The following is a 27239-nucleotide window of genomic DNA, read 5'->3' as shown; positions in this document are numbered from 1 at the left end:
TCCCGGATAGACTACATATTTATCTCACAGGGTCTTACTCCTCGTCTACTAGATGCTTCCTTTGGCCCATGGTCCCTATCGGACCATAGCCCATACCAGATATCCCTTAGCCTTTTCTCCCTCCCTAATCTCTTTTGGCTTACATTGTTGCCAGAGGGGGAGGAACTCACTGCTGAATGGCGTAGTTTCTTTGAGGATAATGATTATTCAGAAAGCCCCTCTGTGGTTTGGAAAACCTTCAAACTCCACGCCTGTGCTACCCTAGTGTTCCACATTAATAAAATTAAAGAAAAGTCAGTGGAGGAATTGGAGGTGGCTCTGGTGGGGTTGGCTGTGGCGGAAAGTGGTTGTCAGGTCACCTTGAGGCGAGGTGACAGGTGCACACCGTAGGATCAGGAGTGCACCGCAAGGTTGTGGACCCTACGGCTGACTGCTGCGGACGGCGGACAGATCCCACTGGGGTTAGAGCGTAAGATTACCTGGGGCGCGGAGTCTAAGAGCCAGCAGGTGTTCACCAGCGCCTCTGGTGGTGAGGATGGACTTGGCCGCAACTGGCTCCAGGTCGCGACCCCCAGGGTCCCCCAGCTCACACCCACAGTAGGCAACAGGAGGATAGGGATGGTGAGGGACAAAGCCAAGGTCGGGGCCACAAGCAGACAAGAATAGTCGGGGACACAAAAGGTCAGGATCACAGGCAAACAGGGATAGTCAAAACACGCCAAAGTCGGTAACGGAAAACAGTAGCAGAGCACACGGCAGGAAACAGGAAGCTAACACACAAAGGAATACACAATGGTTGATCAGCACTGATGGCCTGCAGTGCACAGGTTAATATAGGGCTCCCTGATAGGGCCTGGGGTGGAGCCATGCTTAGGAGAGAGGTTATAAAAACCACCAGGTGGAAGTGGCTGGCCTCTTAGGCTGAAGACATGAGGGGAGGTAAGCAAACACAGGAAGATCACTGCATAACCATGACAGTGGTCTTTTACGGGATCCCTCAGCTGCTAACGCGCCCCAGCTCCGCCTGCAAACCAGGGTGGTAGACCATATACATTATGCGAAAGCCAAACAAAAGCAGTTCTTTCTCAAACAAAAATTTTTTGAACATGGAGAGCGGTCTGGCAGACTCTTATCATACCTGACACGCAGTGAGGGAAAACCCCCTGTAGGTATTACTCTACGAGGCCCAAGTGATTCCCTGATCTCTAACCCATTAGAAGTGACGACTAAATTTACGGAATTCTTTTCAGCCCTATACTCTTACACGGCACCCCCCAGTTGTGACTCTATGACCGCTTTTTTAGAAAAGGTAGACTTCCCTCAACTCACGGCAGAACAAATTGACATGTTAGAGGCCCCACTTACCATAGAAGAGATTACTGTTGCGGTTGCTAGCTTTGCTCACTCTAAGGCCCCAGGCTCGGACGGCCTGCCGATAGAATTTTACGCACATTTTTCTGAGGTTATTTCGCCCAAGCTGCTGATACTTTACAACCACTTATTCCAAAAATGTGAACTACCTGCCTCCATGAAGGAGGCCACCATAGTCCTGATACCTAAGCCAGGGAAAGACCTCTTGCTCCAGTACCGTCCCATCTCATTGTTGCAGGTGGACATTAAGATTCTAGCTAAAATCCTTGCTCTGCGTCTAAATCGGGTTGTTCTCAAACTTATTCACCCAGATCAGGCAGGCTTTATGCCAGGCCGCAACACATCCTTTAATTTCAGAAAACTCTTTATTAATCTGCAAACCCAACATGAGGAAGTAGGTACACGAGTTGTCGTGTCACTTGACACAGCAAAAGCGTTTGGCTCAGTTGAGTGGCCCTATTTGTGGGGATGTCTGCAGAGCTATGGGTTTGGTTCTAATTTTATACGATGGGTGTGGCTTTTGTATCACGAACCGATGGCCAAGGTGGTGGCAAATGGATGGCCTTCCCCGTTATTCAATCTTGGTAGGGGTACGAGACAGGGCTGTCCACTATCCCCGCTCCTATACGCCTTGACGGCGGAGCCTTTAGCTATAGCTATACGAGCTGACCCGGTAATTAGGGGTCTACGGGTGGGACGTGTTATTGAGAAGATCAGCCTCTATGCGGATGGTACACTATTGTATCTTTCTGACTCGGACTCCTCCTTGACTAGGGCTTTGATGGTTATAGAACAGTTTGGAGTATTTTCTGGCCTAAAAATTAACTGGAATAAGTCCCAGATTTTACCGCTGGATAGCTTTCCCCCAACCCAGTCCCAGAACGACCTTCCCTTGCAGAGAGCCGCGACAATTAAATATTTGGGTTTGTATATATCCAGAGTTCCGAGATATTATACAGTGGTGTGAAAAAGTGTTTGCCCCCTTCCTCATTTCCTGTTCCTTTGCATGTTTGTCACACTTAAGTGTTTCGGAACATCAAACCAATTTAAACAATAGTCAAGGACAACACAAGTAAACACAAAATGCAATTTGTAAATGAAGGTGTTTATTATTAAAGGTGAAAAAAAATCCAAACCATCATGGCCCTGTGTGAAAAAGTGATTGCCCCCCTTGTTAAAACATACTATAACTGTGGTTGTCCACACCTGAGTTCAATTTCTCTAGCCACACCCAGGCCTGATTATTGCCACACCTGTTCACAATCAAGGCATCACTTAAATAGGAGCTGCTTGACACAGTAAGGTCCACCAGAAGATCCTTAAAAGCTACACATCATGCCGAGACCCAAAGAAATTCAGGAACAATTGAGAAAGAAAGTAATTGAGATCTATCAGTCTGGAAAGGGTTATAAAGCCATTTCCAAAGCTTTGGGAATCCAGCGAACCACAGTGAGAGCCATTATCCACAAATGGCGAAGACATGGAACAGTGGTGAACCTTCCCAGGAGTGGCCGGCCGCCCAAAATTACCCCAAGAGCGCAGCGACGACTCATCCAAGAGGTCACAAAAGACCCCACAACAACGTCCAAGGAACTGCAGGCCTCACTTGCCTCAGTTAAGGTCAGTGTTCATGCCTCCACCATCAGGAAAAGACTAGGCAAAAATGGCCTGCATGTCAGAGTTCCAAGGAGAAAACCACTGCTGAGCAAAAAGAACATCAAAGCTCGTCTCAATTTCTCCACAACACATCTTGATGATCCCCAAGACTTTTGGGACAACATTCTGTGGACCGATGAGACAAAAGTGGAACTCTTTGGAAGGTGTGTGTCCAAGTATATCTGGCGTAGAAGGAACACTGCATTTCATAAAAAGAACATTATACCAACAGTAAAATATGGTGGTGGTAGTGTGATGGTCTGGGGCTGTTTTGCTGCTTCAGGACCTGGAAGACTTGCCGTGATAAAAGGAACTATGAATTCTGCTGTCTACCAAGAGATCCTGAAGGAGAATGTCCGACCATCTGTTCGTGTACTCAAGCTGAAACGAACTTGGGTTCTGCAGCAGGACAATGATCCTAAACACACCAGCAAGTCCACCACCGAATGGCTGAAGAAAAACAAAATGAAGACTTTGGAGTGGCCTAGCCAAAGTCCTGACCTGAATCCTATTGAGATGTTGTAGTATGACCTTAAAAAGGCTGTTCATGCTCGAAAACCCTCTAATGTAACTGAATTAGGACAATTCTGCAAAGATGAGTGGGCCAAAATTCCTCCAGGACGCTGTAAAAGCCTCATTGCACGTTATCGCAAACGCTTGGTTGCAGTTGTTGCTGCTAAGGGTGGCCCAACCAGTTATTAGGTTTAGGGGGCAATCACTTTTTCACACAGGGCCATGATGGTTTGGATTTTTTTTCACCTTTAATAATAAACACCTTCATTTACAAATTGCATTTTGTGTTTACTTGTGTTGTCCTTGACTATTGTTTAAATTGGTTTGATGTTCCGAAACACTTAAGTGTGACAAACATGCAAAGGAACAGGAAATGAGGAAGGGGGCAAACACTTTTTCACACCACTGTATAACCCTGAATATTGAACCCCTTTTCTCTCTAATTAGAAATAAACTTCTTACATGGTCCCGCCTTCCTCTGGGGGTATGGGGTCGCATTAATCTTATCAAAATGATTCTATTGCCCAAGGTGTTGTATGCCCTTTGACATTCTCCAATATACCTCCCCCTAAAATATTTCAAGAAACTAGAAGCCCTTCTAGGCTCTTTTGTTTGGGATAGAAATAGACATAAGCTGGCATGGCAAAAGCTCAAGAACCCGACGGATAGGGGAGGTATGGCGTTACCGGATTTTAACCACTACTACATTGCAGCACAGCTTTCCCAGTGGTGATCACTTCATGACCTTGATCTGCCCCAAATGGGCTCAACGTACAGGTGATCCACTATATGCTATCACTATGGGCACAAACTGCAGGGCCTTAGGTGATGATATCGCACCCATTCTACATCAATACAGACGTATTTGGGATATAGCCTCTGGTAGATTGGGAATCCCGACTTACAATGATTACACCCCCCTGTGGAATAATAATCATATGAAGGAATTTGCTACCAAACAAGGGCAGGAACTATGGAGCAAGTGTGGGGTGTTTTACCTACACCACTTAGTTTCTGGAAGCGCTCCCAAGCACTTTAACCAACTGCAGGAAGAGTTTGCAATACCATACAACATGCACTTTCAATACATGCAGGTTAGGCATGCGACTAATGCACAATTCACTTGGGGAGCATACCCACATCCCACCCCCAACCCCATTCTATCTGTGGCTAAGAGCGAGGATCCCAAGGGCCTTATTTCGTCATATTATGATATGCTATCTGCCCCAATTGCCTCCAAGGTCGCATATGCCCCGAAGGTGAGCTGGGAGAGGGACCTAGATCAAATGACAGATGAAGAATGGGAAGAAGCGCTTGAGACGTACAGGGAGGTGTCCCCCAAATTATCAGATAGAATGTCCCAAATTTATATACTGCATAGGGCTTATCTCACCCCAATTAGAATAGCGAAATATAAACCTGAGTTTCCCCCTAGCTGTCCAATGTGCAAGGTGACCACAGGCACCTTTTTCCATCTCATATTGGCATGCCCTTTGTTACAAGGGTTCTGGGTACAGGTGGTGAATTTTCTGCATGACAATATGGGCACACCTGTTGGTCTAGATCCCAAACAATGCCTGTTGGGTGTATACCCAGGAGTACTCGACAGAAATACTAAGATATTCTTGCAGGAAACTTTGTTCGCTGCGAGAAAGCTTATCGCCAGGCAGTGGATGAGATCTACGCCACCAACATTAGCGGAGTGGAAAGCTAACATTAACCTGACTTTGCCATACAAAAAGTGTATTTACATCAATAGGGGGTGCCCATTCAAATATAATAAAGTGTGGGACCGCTGGCTGAATGATTCTGATACCTGCATATAGCCATCGTTCGACCCCACCATTTCCAAGTGCATAAATCTGTTGTTGGTTTGATATCCATAGTGCTGAATGCTACAAGGGCTATAATGTTTAGATACAAATCTATACTCTATGCTGAATGTACTATAGAATGCAAAATGTAGGTACTCTGCTGTAAACTCCTTCCGTGTGCGTTTATTACTGTAAGCTATGTTTTTGATATTTGTGCTTTACTTCAATAAAACGATTTTAATTGAAAAAAAAAAAAAATTAGCCCTTTTATAGTACAAAAAGAGTAGATAATCGCTACTATAAAGGGTTAACTTGTACTGTGAAACAGTGAAAGTAATTAATTATATATATATATATATATATATATATATATATATATATATATATATATATATATATATATATATATATATATAAATAAATACACCAGAAGTAGGATATATGGGTATTTAAACTTTTTTTTTTTTAACTGTTTATTCTTCAATTTTTTCCAGTACAAAAATTCAGTAGCAAAGTAATCATTGCAATCATCATAAGAAACGGGAAACAACAAAAAAAGGAAAAAACATTTATCTCTTCCTTCCATTTCCTGCTCCGATATTGTTTAATATGACATTACTCGTTATCCCCTTCCCTCTCTTCTCTCTCCCCCCCCCCCCCCCTTAATAGTCAATTAATCTCGGTGTATATAAAAATTCATTAATCGTTTCACTCAACAATTTCTTTCAATTCACATAACTTCAAACTTTTAAAAAGATGTAACAGTGTACCTATACTGAATTGTCTAGTATGCAGATTCCACACTCAACACTTTGCTTTAAGTGGTTCTCCAATATATTTTCTCCCCTCTAAGGTGGGGGTCCAATTTTTTCCAACCAGGGCCTCCTAATCCTCTCAAATTCCTTGAGATTTCCTCTTTTTATATAAACTACTCTTTCTTTACAGATAGTCTCATTTACTACACGAATCCAGTCCCTCACTTCCAGGGGTGCCCTCGACTGCCATCTCATTGCAATGATTTTTCTGGCTTATAATAAACATCTTAATATTGCTACCGTGACACTCTTCCTCTCCTCTAGTTCCTTCCTGTATCCCAGTATACAAACTCCAACCTCCATCTCCAAAGTTATCCCAAATGTCTCACTAAAAGTGTTTAGATAACTTTGGAGATGGAGGTTGGAGTTTGTATACTGTAAAGTAAACTGTTCAAGTATTATAGAAGGCCAGATGACAGGAGAATGGAGATCTCATACATATGGTATGGAAATGCCCAAAGTTGTTTCGATATTTGTCATCTGGCCTTCTATCATACTTGAACAGTCTCTTAGGGGTGTAGTAGGCTCTATATATCAGCATCAGATGAGATACTTTCTGCGGGGGGCGAGACCAAAACCATTGGCCCCATCTCCAGGATTCTCCTGCACTGCTCCTGTGATATTTCCCCTATGTCCTCTTCCCATCTCTCTTTATCCTTAAGGCTAGGTTCACACTATAGCGATGCGGGAACACCGCGAATCCGTGGCGTTTTCCCGCATCGCATGACTCCCGCTGGCAGTTCACACTGCCCTATGCGGACTGCTGGGAGTGTCAATGAAATCTTAATGACACCCCCAGATCCGTCCGCATATCACAGTGCGATCTGCACACTCGCACAGGAATCGGATCGCATGGTGTGAACACCCATGCGATCCGATTCTGCTGCGGACCAAAAAAAGGGTCCCGTGCGAGTTTGCTGCGGGAGCGATGCGAATTCAGCCATACTATCTGTATGGCTGAACTCGCATCGCTACAGAGATCTGATGTGATTTGCACTGCAGTGCGGTGCGAATCACATCCGGATCTCCCCCCCGCAGCAGTGTGAACCCAGCCTAAGGAGGTCTAATCCAGTATTAACTCTTTTACGTAACTGTCCATATAATTTGGATATAAGTCCCTTAGTTGTACCTGCCTGGAGTATGTTTTGGAAGAGAGAAGTTTTATTCCATTCTAATGCTTGTGTCCTAAATTGGACTTTGAGAGCATGCCAAATCTGTAAGTATCTAAAGAATGAGTATTGTGGTATATTAAATTGCAGTCTCAAATCCGAGAATTTTTTTTAAGATTATTACCATTATACAACTGTCTCAGCCTATTAATACCCTGTACTTCCCATTCTTTAAGTTTTCCTATCAGGAGAAATTCCTACAGTTTCCTATTATTCCAAAGGGAGGTATATTCAAATAACCCCGGGTAGCCCATCTGTTTTTTAACTGTTTTCCATATTTTTGTTATAATTTTTGTTGTTGGATTCCCACAACAAAAAGAATCGCCTCTAACACATCGATAATTGTGTTATGCAAAGCTCCAGTTAGCATTATTCTCCCATTAGAGGTGAATCTCACATCCCATTAGGTGTTGTAACTGTGCTGATAAATAATAACTCTCGGGATGGGGTACTGCCAAGCCCCCTTCTCAGTCAGGAGCTGCATTGTTCGGAGTCGAATCCTAGCTTGTCCCCCTTTCCAAATTAACTTTCTAAAGAGAGTTTAAATTTTTTTTAACCATTTCTTACATATCCAAACTGGAGAGTTGTGTAGTAAGTACAATAATTGTGGCATCCAAATCATTTTAATTAGACTACATCTACCCGCTACCGACAAAGGAAACCGCTTCCAGATTTAACTTTTTTGTTTAAATTTGGTCAGTTATGGTATTAAGCTTTTACTAATGTACTGGTTAGGATCTTTTGTCATGAGTATCCCCATATCCCCTATATCAATGTATCTGCTACCGCCAATTGTGGCATTCCTGATATAGTTAGGCGATTGATAGAGTGGCCGCAACTTGGTCTTCAGTCCATAGATTTACCCGATTCTATCAGGTGGATGTAAAAAGGCATGAGGATATCACCTTTGGGCATAGTGTGCTGCAGACGGCAGTATAAGTCCTCTAGTCTCATGGTGTCCTATATTTGTTGTCTCCCTCCCTTCAGTTGGCATTGCTCTGGGACATCCCACATAGTAACTGCTATGGCTCTGTGTCCCGTGATGTACGATAAAGAAAATAGGATTTTTATAACAGATTACCTGTAAAATCCTTTTGTTGGAGTACATCATGGGACAGAGAGGCCCCCCCCCTCTTCTAATACACGTATATTGCTTTGCTACAAAAACTCAGGGTTATATAGGGAATGGACTTTCTGTCTTAGGGTGTGCCAGTATCCATCACCTGAAGGTGGCCTATAACCCACATAGTAACTACTATGGCTCTGTGTCTTGTGATGTACTCCAAGAAAAGGATTTTACAGGTAAGCTGTTATAAAAATCCTATTTTATCCAACCAATAAAAGAAGGACCAAACCCAAATCTCCCCAGAACCCGCCAGATATATCCCTACTCTATGCTGTCGAAAGCTTTGGTCACATCTAGTGACAGCACATCTCTTGATCTCTTGTTCTCCGACGGGGTCTGTAGGTTCAGGAATGTCCTGGATTTTTGCCTTTGCGCAAGATTTTAAGATCCTGTGATCTACTATCAACAGCTGGCTGGGTGACAGGCTGGATAATCTAGATCCTTGTAGTTTCCCCAGCCTGGCCAACGAGCGTGTGCAGACTGTAGCTACGCGCTGGGTCGCCCACGACATGCCCATCAGGCTACATGGACAGTGAGCGCAATGCTCCAAGGAACACATATGACCAGACTACCGATGCCTTTGTCACAGTGTGCCGTGGCCAGCAGCCACGCCGTACTGCTCGGGAGTGGGTCTGTGATGGGATGTCCCCAGCTCGTCCGGATGGTAAGTACAGCTCTTCCTGCCTTGGTGGGATTGAGCAGCTGGGCATTCCCTGGGAGGTCGATTAGGGGGTCCCTCTCCTCCCTCTCTTCTGTCCCTGTCCCTATTTTCCTCCCCCCGTGGGTGATGCTGCATGGCTGGGCTGCGGAGTGCTGTGTGTACCTGACCCAGGGGTCCTCCGGGGGCTCTGACCTTGGATTGGGGGCTGCGCTGGTTGTATGTGTCTCTGGGTGTCCGTGGTCTCTCTGCTGGGTGTCTGGAGGCTCTGCATGTGCTGTCACCATAGCGCTGTTCTGCCACCATTATCTCTGTTCATTCTCTGTGTACAGTTGCTTGTCAGACATTTTCTGTGTGTCTCTGTGGCAAGCATGGTCAGGAGGCCATTTTCCCGAAGTTCCGCGGCCATTTTCCCCGTGATTTTCCCTTTTATAGAGCGGCCATTTTGTTGTAGCTCAGTGCGTTTTTTATCCTCAGCGCTGGTCCCTGTTGCTCAGAACAGCTTGTTTTTTTTGCTCTGGACACCTGGGAGCTGACACGGGACACAGGCACCTGTAACAGAACGGCGCAGCACTCTGTCGGGGTGGTGAGTCCTGTGGTGGGGGCCCCTCAGGCTGCAGCAGCTAGGAGGGTGGGATTGTGCACCTATCCCTAAGGGTGGCAGACAGGATGGGCCAGCATTGCTTCAGAAACTAGTGTTTTTTCCCCATAACTCCCTGTAATTGCAACCAGCTCGTCTGCAAAAAGTGCAGTGCCTTTGGACACTTTGTTGGCGGTCCTTGAAACTTTCGTTGCCAGGGTGGAGGCGGTGTGCCAGCGCAAAGGTGGTAACAAACGGCCCTTGCCCTCTGTCCTCTGGGGAGAGCTCTGACTCAGACTCGGGCCCTGCAGCGACTGGCGGCCCCTTCTCTGATGTGTCAGATAACGCTGACCAGGACCGATTGGACAGTGAGGATGATTCCCCATCCGGGTCCGCGCAAGACAAAGCGCTAGTTGAAGCACTTATCACAGCTGTGCGTGATACCCTGAAATTTCAGGATACAGCAGGATCCTCCGCTGAAGTAGTGGTCCCTTTTGGGTCCCGTAAGCCAGCCTGTACACCTAAGGTGCTTCCGTATCTGACTTATTTCGATAAGTTCATATACAAGGAATGGGAAAGCCTGCAGCGGACCTTCTCAGTCCCCAAAAGAATGGGGGTGCGTTACCCCTTTGAGTAATGCCTTCTTAAAAAATGGTCGGCTCCTCCGGTCGTGGACCCCCCAGTATCCAGGTTAAATAAAGTAACCACATTCCCGGTAGAGGGGACTCCTACATTTAAGGACCCTAACAACAGGAAGGCCGAGGCAGTGGCCGGTTCCTTGTTCTTACGGTTGTGTGGTCAGCCATACGACCAGTACTGGCCACAGCAGTAGTGTCGCAGACACTTACTGATTGGGCAAAACTTTTGCACCGTGAATTGTAGAAGCAGCAGGCTACTCCTGTCTGCGTGGAACTAGCAGACCAGTTAGTGCACGGCCTTAAGTACGTTTGTGACGTGGCTCTGGATACGCTTCCTTTGCTCTCCAGGGCTTGAGTGTCGGCAATGGTGCTGCGGCGCCTGATTTGGCTAAAATGCTGGTCTGCAGACCAGGCATCTAAAAAAAAGTCTTGATGGATCTACCCTTCCTTGGTGAGCAGGTATTTGGAGCCTCGTTGGATGACAATATTAAGAATGTCACGGGTGGGAAGAGCACTTTGCTCCCACAGGCCAAGAAGAGTAAGGAGCCACACCGCAGGCAAGGGCCCTCGGTTTCTGTTTAAAAGAGACTTTTTCGTCTGCCCGGGACTTTGGCTAAACGCTCCCAGTCTGACAGGGCGACTACTGAGGGACAGAAGCGTCCCTGGACTCGCAAGCCTAACAAGCCAGCGAGCAAAAATGCTTTCGCATGAAGATTTTCCCCCCGCCCGTCACTCGGGTGGGGGGTCTCCTTCGGGAGTTTGCAGCCCGGTGTCCGAACCAATGGGTCTGCGAACTTATTTCATCAGGCTACAAGATAGAGTTCCTCTCTTGGCCACCAAACAGATTCTTCCCCTCCAGCATATCCAGCATATCCTTACACCCAGCTCGCCAGGAGGCCCTTTTGGGGGCAGTAAGGGTCCTGCTAAGCTGTTCCAGAAACTGAAAGGTTTCAGGGGTTCTACTCCAATCTGTTTGTAGTCCCCAAAAAGGAAGGGGTACATCCAATCTTGGACCTGAAAGCCCTCAATTGCTTTGTAAAAGTACAGAGGTTCAGAATGGAATCAGTTCGCTCAATTGTCACTGCACTCCATCAGGTGGACTCCCTGGCATCCTTGGACATCCAGGACACATACCTGCACATACCCATATGCCTCAGGCATCAGAGGTTTTTGCGATTTGCAGTAGGGGAAGCCCACTACCAGTTTGTGGCTTTCCCCTTTGGCTTGGCTTCAGCACCCCGAGACTTTACCAAGGTATTGGCTCCAATTTTGGCATTGCGACAACGCGGGATCGCAATCATGGGTTACCTAGACAATCTCTTCTTGGGAGAAGCTTCCGCCTCAGAATTAAAGGATGTGACGATCACCATGCAAACCCTGCAGGAATTTGGGTGGCTGTTGAATCTAAAGAAGTCGGTGCTTGTGCCTGAAGTACCTAGGCTTAATGCTGGACTCCGTGGAAGCAAGAGTGTTTCTCCCTTCAGACAAACTGCAGACTCTCAGAGCCGCGGTGAAGCTGTTGATGAACCGCAGGTGGTCGTCGCTGCGCTTCTGCATGCGAGTCCTAGGCCTTGTGTTGGCCTCCTTCGAGTCGGTACCGTACACTTAGTTTCACACCAGAGTCTTGCAGAAGGAGATATTGACAAAATGGGACAAATCTCCGTTATTCCTGGATCGGCAGATTCGGGTGAGCCAGTCAGTCAGAGATTCCCGGCACTTCCCTCCGGAAAGTAGTTCCTACCTCTACATTGGACAGTGATCACAACGGACGCCAGCCTGACTGGCTGGGGTGGAGTACTGGGAGTACAGTTGACTCAGGGCCTCTGGTTGGGGGAGGAATCCAAGTTGCCGATCAATGTTCTGATCTACGCCTTTCCTCTGCTAAAACGGTTACATCTGCTCCACAGAGTGGAGGCCGAGGGGATTTCAGTGATACTGATTGCCCCAGATTGGCCTTGGCGTCCTTGGTACGCCGACCTAGTACGCCTGGTTGCAGACGCTCCCTGAGGGCTACCGATCGAGAAGACCTTCTATCTCAAGGTCCGATTCTCCATCCTGTTTTACCATCACTGGTTTTAACGCCATGGCTGTTGAGAGCCAGGTGCTAAGGAACTGAGGCCTGTCTGACTCTTTGATTTCAACTATGTTGAGGGCACGGAAATCTTCTTCTCGGAAGATATACCATCGTACATGGAAGGCTTATATCTCCATGTGTGAGGAGATGGGGTGGCATCCGCGCACCTATTCCGTTTCCAGGATCCTGCTGTTCCTACAGTGAGGAGTAGACCAGAAACTGGCTTTAAGCACCATTAAGGGACATATATCAGCCTTGGCTGTCTTTTTCCAAAGACCCCTGGCATCTCACTCTCTAGTGAGCACTTTTGTACAAGGGGTCCAGCATGTAGTCGCTCCGGTGCCTCCACCCTTACCCCCGTGGGATCTGAACCTGGTGCCAGCGGAGCTTCAGAAACCACCGTTTAAGAACATCAGGAAATTCCCTTGTTTACTCTTTCTCAGACAGTGGTCTTCCTAGTGGCCATTACATCGGCCAGGAGGGTTTCAAAACTTTCGGCCTTGTCTTGCAAATCTCCCTATCTTGTTATCCACAAGTATAAGGTAGTGTTGCGTCCCCAACCTTCTTTTCTACCGAAGATGGTTTCAGCTTTTCAATGAAAACGTGTTACCATCTCTGTGTCCTAAACTGACACATCCTAAGGAGGTGGCCCTCCATTCCCTGGACGTGGTCCAGGCTCTAAGGGTATATCTGTCTGCCACGGCTCCCTTCCAGAAGTCAGACTCTCTGTTCGTTTCGGTAGCTGGTCCGAAAAAGGGGATGGCGGTCTGGTCGGCCACCATTTCCAGGTGGATCAGACAGATAGTGGTCCAGGCTTACGCCTTGAAAGGGCAGGTGCCCCCCTTTCCTGTCACGGCCCATTCCACCAGGGCAATTGGGACCTCTTGGGCTTTCCGACATCAACCGTCAGTCGCTCAAGTGTGTAAGGCAGCGACTTGGTCGTCCGTTCACACCTTTACAAAGTTCTACAAAGTGGATGTAAGCACATCGTCTGATTCCTGCTTTGGCTGCAGAGTTTTGCAGGCGGCCGTGTAATGTTGCAATTCCACACTCTTTCTTCTGTTAAGAAAAAGTTACTTTTGAATATTAATGCACTTGGTGCATTTGTTGACCGCAACTTCTGATGCGGTTAGTTCAGATGGTGACTCCCCTGTTAGGGAGCACCGCTGGTTGTGGGTGAGGTTATGTTGCTGTTCCCACCCTTCATTATGACGCTGCTTGGGAACGTCCCTGCGGTCAAGATTACTGGAGTTGTGTCCTTCAATGAACGAAAAAGAAAAGAGGATTTTTGTACTCACCATAAAATCCTTTTCTCTGAAGTTCATTGACGGACACAGCACCCTCCCCTCCTTTTGGTTTACGTTATACTGCTTGTTGACGTACTGAGCTGCAGGAAGCAGGCTGAGGGGTTATTACCAGAAGGAACATCCCCTGGGCGAAACTGTAAAGTTCTGTTGTTTTTCACATGTATTACATGTTCTGCCTAGCCCTCTCCTGAAGGTGGCGTAATAACCCTACAGTCCGTCCGTCAATGAACTTCAGAGAAAAGGATTTTACAGTGAGTACAAAAATCGTATTTACGCCTCTACTGAAAAGTGTACCGTTCCTCTATTTACCCCCTCCCCTTGCTCTGTCCCCCCTCCCAAACTCCCCTCCCCCCACCACCTATCTAGGTGTACCCTAAGGAGCTTTTTTGTAACCGTTTCCCACATCACTTGTTCCTCATGTTCTCTCCCATCCATCCCCCTCGCTATCAGCAAAACATAAAGTAGAATAATTTTGTTAAACCATACTCCTTTCTCACTCATTTGAAAATAGCCAATACCCACTCATCGTGTGTGTGTCTCCCCCTACCCTCCCTCCATTAATTTTAAGTCACATTAAAGAAAAGGAAAATACGCAAAGAAAAACAATAAGTTCACACATTATAACCATTTCCCTCCCTTCCTTTCCCCCTCCCTCCTCCCTTCAATTTTTCTTTATCGTACATCACGGGACACCGAACCATAGTATTAACTATATGGGTATATAGGCACCTTCAGGTGACTGGCACACCCCATACAGGAAGTTCACTCCATATATAACCCCTCCTCCTACCAGGAGTACCTCAGTTTTTTCGCCAGTATCTAAGGTGTTGGTCACGACTGAAGATGTGCTCTGAGGAGCTCCACTGGAGAGATCCTTGCTGGATTTAAATAGCCTCAACAGACCAGATCCATCCAAAGTGCCACTGAGGCCAGTGGATGGTACCCGGGCCTGGTATAGGAAGAACAAAGTTTTGCCTGTAACGCCTCTCTTTGCAGAGCTGGACCCCGGAACCCAGTGCTTTGGTCATGCTCACATTACCTAAAGTTTTTCTTGGGGAGTGCTATACAGGTCCAAGGGAGTGGAACCCCGATAAAAAGGGACCCGGTGCTTGAAGGTTTGCTAACATAGCCCGCTGTGATGGGAGAAGTTTGGATCCGTCTGTCACAGCAGTATCCTGCGGCGAGGATAAGGTAAGGGAAGAAACCTAGGAACTGTGATAAGACCACCTATGGTTTTTTCTTCCTTGAGGAAAAATGTTGTCATGCCTTAAATCTCCACTAGAGAGAGTATATGCACATACATTCATTTGTTGTCCTCACTTCAGCTCAGGGTCAGTCTCTGTGTTGATTCAGCAGCAGCTTGTCACAACGGGGATTCCTCTTGTAGGTAAGAGATCTGCTGTTCCGTATTTCTCCCCCCTGGAGGGACCAAGAAGGTTAGGGAATTCAATTGTTGCTGCTCCCCTTACAATACGGTGAGCGGAGGTCCCGCTTTTTCCTCTATAGTTTCCCCCTGCTCAGCGTCATTATTAGGTTCTGTCTCTCTTTCCGCCCTCTTGATGGGTCTGCAGGAATTTTTTAAATTCAAACGAAAAGGGGAGGTGGGTGTGTAAGGGGATGTGGCCTAGGTGCGTCGCCGTGTGTAGGACATAGCATCCACGAGGACACACGGTGCAAGAACAGGGTGGAGACAGTATACTAGAGCAGTCTCTCAGCTATATAGTGAGGAGAAGCAAGCTGGCTGATCACTCAGACACAGGAGCGATGGGGCACCTAAGGGCTGCAAATGGGCATTCCCAATATGGAAAGGACATTTTTGCCAGCGCTAGGCTGAACTTTTATTAGTGGTATTATACTGTCAGATTATTGTTCAGCGATTAGTGCATTTAAATAATACTTCTGCTTTGTGCTTAGGTCTATGCCTGCCAAAAAGGACACCAGAAAAACCTCAAAAAAGGTCTGAAAAACTTCACCCCCAGGGGCTGGGAACTCCAGTCATGTCCCCACCCATAGGGGGAGCCCGGGCGCCGCCCCCCCCCTCCCCCTAGGTGTAAAAAAAAAAAAAAACGGGCCCTTTAAGACATTTAAAAAAAAAAAATGTAATTTAACAATTTAACATAGTGTACTGTGGCGCGGGTCACAGTGCACTATGAGAAGCGCCACGTCGATGCAATCACAAGATTGCATCCATGGAGCTTCATTTGCGGGTTAAAAACCCGTCTTGCGGCGCACTGTAGAACGCCGACTAGCTTCCGCCCGTAAAATCACTGTGATTCTACGGGCGGGAGCATTGTCATTCTTAGACAGGCAGTTCACTTCAGGCTTTCGGCTGCTTCACGAAACCCGGAAGTGACGTCGGCAGCTCCGTTCCTCAGCCCGAGCGGAGCTGCAAGACAGTGAGGCAGGTGAGTCACCGCATAAAGGCTTTCTACTTTGTTGAGAATGATAATGCATTTAGCTGAATGAATGGAAAAAAGCTTTCACAGAGCCAGAAAGGTTTTCTATACTTTGGTAATAAATTGTAAATGTACCTTTTGGGTTATTATGGTGTGTGTCCAAGGTCATGGCTGGAAATTAATCACTTTAGAAAACTGGTGTCTCATGATCTGCTTGTGTCTAGATTTTGCTTATCGATTTCTAGAACATTTTTTCCACAGAGGTTGAAGAATCTTTTGTATACCACATTGAAATTTAATATAATAAAATACTATAGACACCTTTTTTCCACGGAAGAAAGTTTTTACTGTTTTAAAAAAAAAATCTTCAGTCAGGACTCCTGGCCTCCCTTCTTGCCACTGCTCCTAATCACATGAAACATACATTTTAACCTTTGCTAGTCCTTACTAATACTGCTAGTTGCCTAGTCACCCCTGTCACCTAAAGCTCTCCTGCTACCTGCATCCCATTTAGGAGTACTCAAGAACTTATATCCTGACCTGAGTGCTGTTCCTTTGCAGCATGACATGGGAAATCCCATACACGGGGTGGGGGGGGAGCAGTCTAGCTGTATTGGGTCCCTCCAGCTCTAAATCCCCTAATAGTTCCCTCTGAGGCTGGGTTCACACTGCTGCGGCAGCGAGAACCGGATGTGATTTGCACCGCACTGCAGTGCAAATCACATCCGATCTCTGTGCAAAGCGAGTTCAGCCATACAGATAGTATGGCTGAATTCGCATCGCACCCGCCGCAAACTCGCATGGGACCCTTTTTTTGGTCCGCAGCAGAATCAGATCGCATGGGTGTTCACACCATGCGATCCGATTCCTGTCCGAGTTTGCAGATCGCACTGCGATATGCGAACTGATCTGGGGGTGTCATTAACATTTCACTGACACTCCCAGCAGTCGGCATAGGGCAGTGTGAACTGCCAGCGAGAGGCATGCGATGCGGGAAAACGCCGTGGATTTGCGGCGTTCCCGCATCGCTCCAGTGTGAACCCAGCCTCAATGCGGTATTCTTATTCAGCAAAGTGCAAAAAGTAATGGTCTGCTGATGCTCTGTTGCTTGTTGTTACTCACAGTTAATTTGCTGGCAAAGACATTTTTTAAACCTTTTTTTGTATTTTAGTGTAAATGTGAGATCTGAGGACTTTTTGACACAGATCTCATATTTAAGAGGACCTGTCATGCTTTTTTCTATTACAAGGAATGTTTACATTCCTTGTAATAGGAATAAAAGTGACACCATTTATTTTTTAAAACTGTGAAAAAAATGTTTTTTAAAGCACCTAGTCCCGACGATCTCGCGTGCATAAGCGAGCGCATATGTGAGTACTGCGCCTGGCCGCCCGCATATGAAAACGGCGATCAAACCACACATGTGAGGTATCGCCGCGATCATTAGACTGAGCTTAATAATTCTAGCCCTAGACCTCCTCTATAACTTAAAAGATGCAACCTGTAGAATTTTTTAAACGTTGCCTATGGATATTTTTGTGGGTAAAAGTTTGACGCCATTCCATGAGCGGGCGCAATTTAGAAGTGTGACATGTTGGGTATCAATTTACTCGGCGTAACATTATCTTTTGGAATATATCTAAAAATTGGGGTAACTTTACTGTTATCTTATTTTTTTATTTTAAAAAATTCTTTTTTTTCCAAATAAAGTGCGCTTGTAAGACCGTTGTGCAAATACAGTATGACAGTAAGTATTGCAATGACCGCAATTTTATTCTCTAGGGTGTTAGAAAAAAAAACAATATATAATGTTTGGGGGTTTCTAAGTAATTTTATAGCAAAAAAAAATGTTTTAAAGATGTAAACACCTAAATTATAAAACGAGGCTGGTCCTTAAGTTGTTCAGAAGGCATTTGCTGTATATAACGTTTAAGACTGATAATATCACTGCTCGGTCAGATACATAAACCCAGGGCAGGGACATATTTAAGGCCGGGCAAAAGGGGCAGCTGCCCTGGGCCCTGGCATTGTTGTATGTCCCCAAGCAGCTGACTCATACTTGCAAACTATCCCAGTTTAAATTCCCTTGTCCCTTGAGGTTTTAGTCCTGTGCTATGTCCCAATAGCTCAGTGTGAAGTTCTGTTACTAAAGCTTCCCAGCCCTATTGTTGTGTACAGATAACTCACCTGCAGAGTGCAGACACTGTGTTTACATGTAAATACCGGCATTCATATGTAAATAGCGGCAGACTGGTGGCATTGATATGTAAATAATAGAGGGGCCATTCATATGTATATCATATCAAATACAAATTTTTGCCCAGGGTCCAATCAATATTAAAGCTTTTTTATTTATTTATGTATTTATTTATTTTTATGTAAAAGGATGAACTTCCGATGCAAAAGGCTGGACCCACAAATCTATATATGATGTGCAGGGTCCTGTGTATAATGTAGAGCCTGGTATGGTATATAATAATAACTGATAGCTATTGTTTTTCCAAGATAAACTTCAAATTTCTGGCTGTGTTTTTCACATGGCAATATTGAATAAACATGCATCCAGAACAGCAGGAAAAATGTTGTGATCAGATTGAACCTACATTATGTACCCTGTACACTTGTCCTCTGAAGTCTATTGCCACTGTATAAAAGCCAGCCAGGAACTCAGCACAGGGATGGGGGGAATCCCTTATAATGGGCACAGCAGCCAGCAGCTGTACAGACCCGGGAACTCAGCACAGGGATGGGGGGAACCACTTATAATGGGCACAGCAGCCAGCAGCTGTACAGGCCCGGGAACTCAGCACAGCCATGGTGGGAACCCCTCATTATGGGCACAGTGAGGCTGCAATTGATGGGCAAGGAGAGGCTGCATTTGATGACATAGACACTTGCATTTGGCAGCGCCATAATCTCTCTTTTAAACTTACCCATACTTTCATTTGACTCATAGGTATTGATCATTGTGCAATTTATTTTCAAAATGACTGAAAATTCGGTTCCATCTTTGAAACTATTTCCCTTCACAAGGCTTACAGATGAGGAAAAAATGAGGTTAAAGGAGCTTGGACCATATCAACCCAAACTGCAAATTCAGCAGAGGTCAAGTGATCGTGGTCGAGTTTACACGCAAAGCTTTTCCACCACTTCTTATAATAAATGGAGTTGGCTAGCTGGATGTGATGTGACTCATGCATATTATTGTTTTCCATGTTTGCTATTCCAAAGTCATGGCACCGACACGCTGTGGATATCAACAGGGGTTAACGACCTAAAGCATCTCACTGAAAAATGCAAGCGGCATGAAACTACCCAAAGCCATCTTGACAATGTTATGAGGCTCGAGTTTTTTGGAAAGCGTAGCATTGGTAAACAGCTAGATGCAGGCTACAGAATTTCCATTAGAAGACACAATGAAGAGGTCACAAAAAATCGACACATCCTGTCTAGGATAATAGACTGCGTGAAATTTTGTGGTGCATTTGAGCTGGCTTTGCGTGTTCATGATGAGAGTGAGAGCTCCGAAAATCCTGGGATATTCCGTGGCTTGGTTGATTTTGTTGCTTCTCTTGATGGAGTTTTGAAAGAGCACCTTGAGAATGCCACTGTTTTTAAGGGCACTTCAAAAACTGTGCAGAACGAGCTGTTGGACTGTATGCTGTCTGTAGTGAAGGAGCACATTATCCAAGAAGCACAGAGCAGCAATTTCATCTCAATCCAGGCCGATGAGACCACTGATATTGCCACCCATTGCCAACTTGTGCTTGTACTGCGCTACATCGATGCCAAAAACAATGTACAGGAGAGGTTTTTTGAGTTTATTCCTCTACATTCCTCTAATGCAGATTCCATTGCTACAGCACTACAAGAGCGGCTTGCTGTCATCCTTCCAGGGGATCAGAAACATAAGCTCATCTCCCAAGCATATGATGGGGCCAGCGTGATGAGGGGTGCCACTTCAGGGGTTCAAAAGAAGATTCAGGATATTTACCCAAATGCCCATTACATCCACTGCTATGCACATCAGCTCAATCTGATAATGCAACAGGCCACTTCTCAAATGCCCAAAGTGAGACTTTTTTTTGCAAACCTTGGATTTGCCAGCTTTTTTGCCAGATCACCCAAGCGCACAGATGTACTTGATAAAGTAGTTGCCCATAGACTACCGACATCAAGCAGTGTTAGATGGAACTTCCACAGCCGTGCCGTCAATACAGTGTTTGAGCACAGAGAGGACCTCATCCGCTGTTTTGAAACCATGAGAGACTAAGGTGATTTTGACTCTGTTACCATGAGAGAAGCAGCAGGCTTTGCCATGCTGCTGGAGGATCAGGATTTTAAATATTTTCTTACGCTTTTCCACAACATTATGCCGCATGTTGACCTCCTTTATACCAAACTCCAGAAGAAGGACATAGATGCAGTCCACATTAAGGGGAGCATCCAGCAGTTCCAGCGGGACATACAGACGATCAGGTAGCAGCCGTAATCCTCCTTTTCCATGTGTTGTTGTTATTATTATTATTTTTTTTATTATTATTGCTCATACATTTTGCAGAGATTCTATCCCATCCCTGGTTGACGAAAGCAGTCAAGGTGGTTCTCAACCGAAGAGGCGGGGCTCACTGAATACAGGAGACCATAAAAGCATTGCATCTGAGGTGAGTGTTTATTTGTTGCAATATTTGTCTTTTTGATAGCTCCCTTATAGATATGAAGATTGGAAAGAAAAATATTTTTCTTACAATAGTCATATAAAAATGATGTGATCTAAAAGGATTTGTTATTCCCTCTAGTGGATAACATTAGTATTACAACCTTCATCTGTGTTAGCTGCCTGAACATCAGAAATGCATGAAACTTGACATATTTACTAAGAATGTCTTGTCCATGTGTATGGAGTTCTGAGAAATTATGGATTCCAAACCACTGAAACTGATCTCCCTTTATAACTTTAAACTGAACATTTTAAAATGAACAGTTTTAAGTTATGAAGGGAGATCAGTTTTAGTGTTTTTGAATCCATAATTTCTCAGAACTCCATACACATGGACAAGACATTCTTAGTAAATATGTCAAGTTGCATGCATTTATGATGGTCAGGGAGCTAACAGAGATGACATTGACACCCCTAATTGACATCACTACCTAATTTTTGTTTTTATCCTTCACTCTATAGGTCTGTAAAACCATACTATTGCACACCATGCAACGTTTCTCCTTCACAAAACACCTTGTTAGTGCCACTTTGCTTCAAGTAGACAGGTTTGAACAGTACGCAATGGAGTTTCCCAAGGATGCACTGAGTGAGACTTTGAAGGCCTATCCAGTGCTGAATAAAAATAAGTTAAAGACAGAGCTTGGTCTCATCTACCGCACACAAGAGTTCAAAAAGTGTAAAGGTGCTGTGGACCTATTCCAGCTGTTTGTGGACAACAATCTTGCTCATGTATTTAGAGAGACTGTGACTTTGCTAAAGATCCTCATCACCACACCCATGACCACAGCAGAAGCTGAGAGGTGCTTCTCAACCTTAAAAAGAATAAAGACTTTTCTGAGAAATAGCTTGACCCAGGAAAGGCTGAATGCATTGGCCATGCTGTCAATGGAAAAGAGAGTGGTGACAGAGATGACTTACTTCAACCAGAAGGTCATTGAGAAATTTGCAAGCCAGAAAGAAAGGAGAGCAAAATTTATTTTCAAATAGTTGGACTGGTGCTAATGTGAATTTGTATTCAGTCACCTTTACTCTGAGTCTTTTTGTTGTTTGTTGTACAATAAAGTTTCTTTTCTGTTGTAAAAATTGTATTGCATTCTTTAACAGTTGGTTTAAACATTGACATTTTCAATATTTTATCCAGATATATAATCTGTCCTGTGATTCTGGGGCTGTATACTCTGTCCTGTGATCTGAGCTGTATACTCGTGACACTATGGGTGGAAGGAAGTGGAATACAGGGGACGGATTAGGTGGATTACATAAGGGGCGTGGTTTATGAGAAGTGGGAGGGGCCAACATGATGGGCGGTGTCATGACGGGCGGGGTCTGGCGCCCCCCCATCCAAAAACTTCACCAGCCGCCACTGGTCCCCACACTATCATATTCTCCTGAAATCCCACATGTGGCAAGCCAAGGTGAATCAATGGAACCAATTGGTGGTGCAGCTGCTTCTCACATCTCAGCCGTATGTTTGATTGAAGATGCCTTTTCCTGCACCCTGTTGGGGCTAGAGGAAAGATTAGCAGCTTTAATCGCATCCTTCATCCAAAGGGATGGGAATGCACGGTTGATCTCCCTTCCTGCCTTAGACCCTTTACCAAGGGAACAGTGGGTAGAGGATGAGGTGTTACCCTCAGGTGATCAGGAGGAAAGACAAACCGATCTCTCCTCTGTGGAGGAAACAACGGTGGATGAACCCTTTTCAGCCTCGCAATCTGAAAAATTGCTGGTACAGTCTCTTACAGAGATGGTTCGTTCCACTTTGAAACTGCCCCTAACGGAGTCAGCTGAATGTTCAGTTTCCTCTTTGGTTTCCTTAAAACCTTCACAGCCTTTGCATGCGTTTCCTGTCCATGCATTACTACAACAGCTTATTTATGCTGAATGGGATCACCCGGATAAGCATTTTCTCCCTCCAAAGAGATTCACAGTACTCTATCCCATGGAGGAGAAATTCACCAAAAGATGGAATATACCAGCAGTTGGCGCTGCTATATCCAATGTGCTTATGGATCCAACAGATAAAAGGTTGGAATGCCTGTTAAAATCCTCTTTTTCTTTGGCAGGTGCGGTTACTCAGCCTGCAGTCGCAATAGGCATCTGTCAATCCCTAAAGGACCAGTTCAGACAGGCCCTTAAGGAGGTCCCTGTACAGCAAGCCCAGGATTTGGCGGAACTACCACAAGCATTATGTTTTGCCATAGACGCCATTTAAGATTCTATTCACCAGGCTTGGGCCGCCTTGGGCTTGTGCTAGTACACATGCATAGGATCCTGTGGTTAAAAAATTGGTCAGCCGAAGCACCATGCAAAAGGCTCCTGACTGGTTTTCCTTTTCATGGGGATCGGCTATTTGGGGATGATTTGGACAAATACATCCAAAAGATTTCAAGTGGGAAAAGCACACTTTTGCCAGTTAAGAGAAGGAATAAACGCCCTTCGTTTAAGCAGACTCCTCTAGGCAGTGGCGACGGCCTCCACCGTCAGAGTCTGGAGGAAAGCTTCAGGGTCAGGCCCAAGCACAAAAGAAGTCCTGGGGCCGGAAACCTGCACAGCAGAATTCTCAAGCCTCTTTATGAAGGCCCCCCCCCACTTGCCAGCGTGGGGGGAAGACTTCTGCAGTTCTCAGAAGTCTGGCAAGAGGAAATTCAGGACAGGGTGGTCATCTCCACGGTAACTCTAGGGTACAAACTAGAATTTCAGGAGTTTCCACCGTCTCGTTTTCTGAGGTCAAACGTTCCCAAAGATCCAGGGAAAAGGCAATCTCTGTTTTCGGCACTAAACCGATTACTGGCTCAGGGGGGTGATCATACAAATCCCCACAGAAAAGCAAGATTTGGGGTTTTATTCAAACCTCCTTACGGTACCAAAACCGAATGGAGATATCAGACCAATTCTAGTGCTAAAGAATCTAAATCAGTTCCTGAAGATCCACTCGTTTTGCCTTTCGATCAGGTCGGTGGTTTCTATCCTACAAGGAGGAGAACTTCTGGCATCTATCGACATCAGAGATGCATATCTGTATGTCCCTATATTTCCCACTCACCAAAGGTTTCTGCGGTTCGAGGCAGAACAGCATCATTTCCAGTTTGTAGCCTTGCCCTTCGGGCTAGCTACAGCTCCCCGGGTGTTTACAAAAATTCTGGCTCCACCTCTAGACAGGTTAAGGGCACAGAGCATAACAGTATTGGCGTATCTAGATGATCTATTACTAATAGACCAGTCTGTGTCCCGTTTGGAGCAAAGCGTGCGCATTACGACCAAATACCTGGAAAGTCTGGGTTGGATTCTCAACCTAGAGAAGTCTTCCTTAAAACGGCTAAAGGTCTGATCATAGACACAGCCCAGAAAAAGGTGTACTTGCCTCAGGCAAATATCAATGCCATAAGAGAGCTGGTGCAGATGGTCAGGTTGAAAAAAGATTCTTCCATTCGGCTTTGCATGAGGTTGTTAGGAAAGATGGTGGCTTAATTCGAAGAGGTTTGCTATGCCCAGTTTTATTTGAGACTCTGCCGAAAGGAAGACCCTTCAGACCAGTTATCTGGAAGGTGGTAACGACAGATGCCAGCCTTTCAGGTTGGGGAGCAGTGTTAGAAGAGATAACTTTCCAGGGACAGTGGTCAAGAACTGAAAGGACCTTGCCCATCAACATCCTAGAGATTCGGGCAGTGGGTCTGGTTCTGAAGGCCTGGACATTCATGTTACGGGGTTGTCCTGTCAGGATCCAATCTGACAATGCCACAGCTGTGGCTTACAGCAATCACCAAGGGGGCACCAAGAGTCTCACAGCACAGAGGGAGGTGAACCATAGCCTAACTTGGGCAGAAATGTTCCATGACTATCAGCAGTTTTCATTCCGGTAGTAGAAAATTGGCAGGCAGACTTCTTGAGCCACCAGTTGCTCCCAGGGGAATGGTACCTTCACCCTGACATTTTTCAAGCTGTTTTCCAAAAATGGGGGACTCCGGACGTAGATCTTTTGTCATCCAGGTTCAACATGAAGTGTCCAGGACAAGGGATCCACTCGCATGGGGAACAGATGCGTTGGTGACCCTGTGGGATAAATTCTCACTGATTTATGCATTCCCCCTATTCAGTTGCTGCCATGAATTCTTTGCAGAATCAAGCTGGAAAGACAGTCGGTAATTCTTGTAGCCCCAGCGTGGCCCAGAGGGTCCTGGTATGCAGAAATTGTAAAGATGGCGATGGAGGATCCATGGTCCCTTCCACTACAGCCAGACCTACTCTCACAGGGGCCGATATTCCAACCTACCTTACAAACTAAATTTAACGGCATGGCTACTGAAACCCACATTCTGAAGAAACATGGGCTTTCTGGGTCAGTTATCTCTACTTTGATTAATGCAAGGAAGCCAGCTTCCAGAACCATTTATTATAGGGTCTGGAGGGCTTATGTTTCCTGGTGTGAATCCATGGGTTGGCACCCTCGGAAGTACAACATAGGTAGAATTCTTGCCTTTCTACAGGGGTAGAGATGAAGCTGGCCTTGAGTACTATTAAAGGCCAAGTCTCAGCTTTATCAGTCTTATTTCAAAGACCACTTGCTTCCCATTCTTTAGTCCGGGTTTTTATGCAAGGGGTGATGCGGCTTAATCCACCAGTCAGATCACCTTTGAACCCTTGGGACTTGAAATTAGTTTTGCCTGTGTTACAAGACAGCCATTTGAACCAATACAGCATATTCCCTTAAGCCCAATACACACTATCAGATTTTCTGCTGATTTTTTTCCTTCAGATTTACCAAAACCATATAATATGAGGTCAAACCTTCGGAGTTTCCATTTGTATGCAATCAGGCAGGCCCTTGCACTACATGGTTTTGGTAAATCTGAAAGAAAAAAATCAGCAGAAAATCTGATAGTGTGTATGGGGCTTTAGTCCTTCTGACAAGGAAATTAGTGTTCTTGGTTGCTATATCCTCAGCAAGGAGGGTTTTGGAATTGGCTGCTCTTTATTGTAAAGAGCCATATTTATTTTTTCTTTTTTTAACAGAAACGTTTTTATTAGTAAAATAAAACATCATTACAACTTAATCATACAGTAATAAAGCACACAAGTTTATAAGTTAACAAATCACACATTCTCGCTGGTACATTGCTGGACATAGAGAGGTCTAGAGCATGTGGGCCGGGTAGAGAGAGGATTAACAAGGAAATAAGTTAAGCAAATCCAGGTAGTCTGGGTAGAATCAGTAAAAGAAGTTTATAGGAGGGCATGGAACTACCCCGGGTATTTGAAAGGCATTAAGGCCATTACCAGTGCATTAAGAGTCAACTACATCCCCCATTCCTGTTCCTATACAGTAAGTGATCAGGCTTTTACCCATGCATTCCACACTTTATCAATTTTTTGCGGGCACTTCCGTCCCATATATACGTGAGCTTCTATAGGGGCAACACAGAGTCTACTAGTGAGTACCACTGAGTAATCGCAGGAGGGGATGTCAATTTCCAGTTTTGTAATAGTACCTTCCTGGCACAGAAACATAAGTAGAATAGTAGGTGTCCTGTGTGGGTAGAATGTGTTACTGAATCCGTTATAGCCAAAAGAGGCACCTTTGGATCCATTGATACTGAGAGGTTGATGGTCGCATTAATATCCAGAAGCACCTGCCCCAAAAATTCTGAATGATCGAGCAATCCCAGATGACATGGTACTATGTTCCAACTGCCTGTTGACATTTAGGACATTTGTAGGATATATTTTATCTAATCGTTGGGGGTATAATAGGCCCTGTGTATAAACTTCAGTTGAATAAATCTATCCCTTGCAGAAATTACCGTGGGGATATATTGTTGCAAGGCAGATTCCCATTCTTCTTCTGATAGGGGGCGGATGTCTGCCTTTCAAGAATGAAGTAGAGGCGATACTCCCTCAGAATTTCCACATTAGGCAGAGATATAGGGAAGAGAGGATCCCATCCACATCTCGAGAGGTAAGAAACCTCTCCACCACATTTGGCTCTACCGAGAGCTCACCTGGAAACTGTGCCTGAGTCGCATGCTTCAATTGTAAGTATCTGAACAGCATCCATGAGGGGAGATGATATATCTCCTGCCGCCTCAACCTTTGCAACATCTCCAAAATACGCCCCTTTCTAACCAATGACACAACAAAGCTCTTAATTCACTCGCTGGTCATCTCCCGCCTCGACTACTGCAACTCCCTTCTCACTGGCTTACCTCTACATAGTCTATCACCTTTTCAATCCATCATGAATACTGCTGCCAGACTCATCCAACTTTACCAATCTCTCTGTGTCTGCTACTCCTCTCTGTCAATCCCTCCACTGGCTTCCGCTCAGCCGCAGAATTTAATTCAAAATACTAACAACTACATACAAAGCCATTCACAACTCTGCCCCCAGCTACATCACTA

The sequence above is a fragment of the Lithobates pipiens genome, unplaced genomic scaffold, assembly GCF_037356315.1.
Source record: "Lithobates pipiens isolate NorthernLeopardFrog02 unplaced genomic scaffold, aLitPip1_a1.2 Scaffold_1, whole genome shotgun sequence".
Classification (NCBI taxonomy): Eukaryota; Metazoa; Chordata; class Amphibia; order Anura; family Ranidae; genus Lithobates; species Lithobates pipiens.
The sequence above is the reverse complement of the archived record's forward strand: the minus strand, read 5'-3'. Positions refer to the sequence as shown.